Genomic DNA, 2,322 nt, shown 5'->3' on the forward strand with positions numbered 1-2,322 from the left:
CCCGGTTTCTGGTTCAACTTGTCGTTTGTTGTGGGGTTTTTTTCAGCACTTTGTCCGCCGTCCTAATTCACTGCAGAGACACTAACACCAACTCATTATGAAAAGCCTGTGTGAAAGAACAGTGTATCTCTTATCAAGTCATTGTCTGAAGGTTTTACTGGCTGCGTTGTATCCTCCCTTTATTTTATCTCAGGTTTCATGTTCTGTTGTGTTTCACGTGTTTTTGTGCCTGGAATTACAGCAGAAGCTGTGGTGAAGTTCAGCTATTACTCATGAGCAGCCGTGACAAGATGAGTTGACCTGAGTGAAGTGTCCTTTGCTGAGAACTAGTGACCTCAAATTACTGGATGGATGAATGGAATGACCCCAGGAAGACAGGGTCGAGGAGGGAAAAAATACTGCTGTCAAGCCCCCCCACCCATCCCCTTTATTAACGCTATTAAATGAGTGTGTCTAGCACTGGCCCGTGAACAAGAAAACACACGGTACTGTACATTATTTGTCACGAGATTCATTTAATAGTGTATTCACTTAGAGTGTAAGATCAGAGGAGAGACACAGACTGTCATCACTCTGTGATGTGCTAATACTGCCGTGTCAAAGACAAGGCTGGAGGTTACTTGTCATCAACACTGACCCATTTGTCCCTGGCTGTCAGAGACATAATGGAAAACCCACCCTGCTTCTGACTATTGCCTCTTCTGTAACAAATTACAGCAGTAAAGTCATGGTTTCCTACAAGGTCGTTAGACTTGAATGTTTGTGCAAGAGAATAACACACAAAAGTGAGAGTTGGAAGTCAAACATTCATGCCGTTTAAAGTTATAAAAATATATTAATTTCCTCCAGTCAGTGAGCTTATGAGTGATGAGCATGACTGCTGTGATATTTTTTAGATCCTGATCCTTGACCTTTAGTTCACCCCACAGATTTCCTCCAATTTAATTCAAGGCTTTGAGTAGGTCTGTCAGTAGGATTCACACTGACCTTCTAAGAAGTCCACTAGTGGTGGCCATCAGGATTCACTGTGAGTCAGACACTCAGCCAGTTGCTCCATCAGCAGTAGCATCTGAAAGGCTGTCCAACAATACAACACACAAACAGCAGATCAACAAGAACATCCCTAACATCACCAGCAGTTCCCTTTGTGGTTGAATCTGTTGCTTCCAGGCAGTTTTCTCCTACTGCGTGGCGTTCAGTCCTGGCCCGTTGGTCATTGTTTATGCTGAGAGACACTTTATTTATTCAGGTGTATGACTAATACAGAAAAGAGATAGAGCCAGAAGGCCAGGGAGCCTGAAACTGTCTTTGTTTGTATTATTTATGAAGTCATTGTTTACACCAGTTCAGCAGTTGATTCCAAACAAACAACTCTTTGTCTTTTTTTTTTAAGACTTACTCTTGTGACGTTATTTCAAAATTAATTAATACCAAACATGCAAATGCTTAGCATTTCACACTTGTCTAACAGAAAATTACAACCTCTAAGTTACACCGTGCGCCTTGACAGCACAGCTGTCCTACAGATGCTGACTTTTTAAAACGCTGACCCTTCGCTAACATCTTCAATATCTCTCGTGAAGTCGTATTTCTTAACTTAGGAACATTAAATGTTGCATATGTTATGGGTTTGGGTTTTAAGTTTCCCTCAGCACATTGTTCAAGTTCAGATGAGGCCAGGAGTTTCTGCCGATGCAGCTATTTCTCTCTGATTTCCCAATGTCCTGCAGACAAACTCCAACACAACCGACTGTAACGGAGCATACTTTTATGAAATCTCCGGTTCATGGAGAAGAGGAATTAAACTTAGTAGGAAATTTTATAGAGAGATGGACTATGGTTTATCAGACGGAGCTGATGATCAACTGTCTAAACAGTTTACATTATGACTGCAAGAGAGCAACAACACAGACCAGAGAAACAAAAGAAAGACAGGCCTCATAAAGCTACGATTTCAGACTGAATTTCAAAACAGTCAGCGGGGGGAAGAGGCAGGCTCTGACCTTGAGCTAAACACAGCTGAGAGCAGCTGTTCGACAGCTCCGAGTGTCACAGCGAGGGCTTGTGTCTGTTAAAGATTTTGTGTTGAACATATGAAAAGGAAACAATAATGTAAAATGTTTTCTTAATTATTATTATTTTATATTATCAATGTGTTTGTGTGACTATGTTTTTGATGTTTGGATAGAATAGAATAGTCTTTATTGTCATTGTAACATGGGGTACAATGAAATTGAGGATGGAGGGATTTTAATTAAATTAATTAATATATATGTACATACCGCCTTTCTCTCAGGCCTTTCTCTCAGGCCTTTCTCTCAG

The sequence above is a fragment of the Cynoglossus semilaevis genome, chromosome 6 (genome assembly GCF_000523025.1).
Source record: "Cynoglossus semilaevis isolate Cse_v1.0 chromosome 6, Cse_v1.0, whole genome shotgun sequence".
Taxonomy (NCBI): domain Eukaryota; kingdom Metazoa; phylum Chordata; class Actinopteri; order Pleuronectiformes; family Cynoglossidae; genus Cynoglossus; species Cynoglossus semilaevis.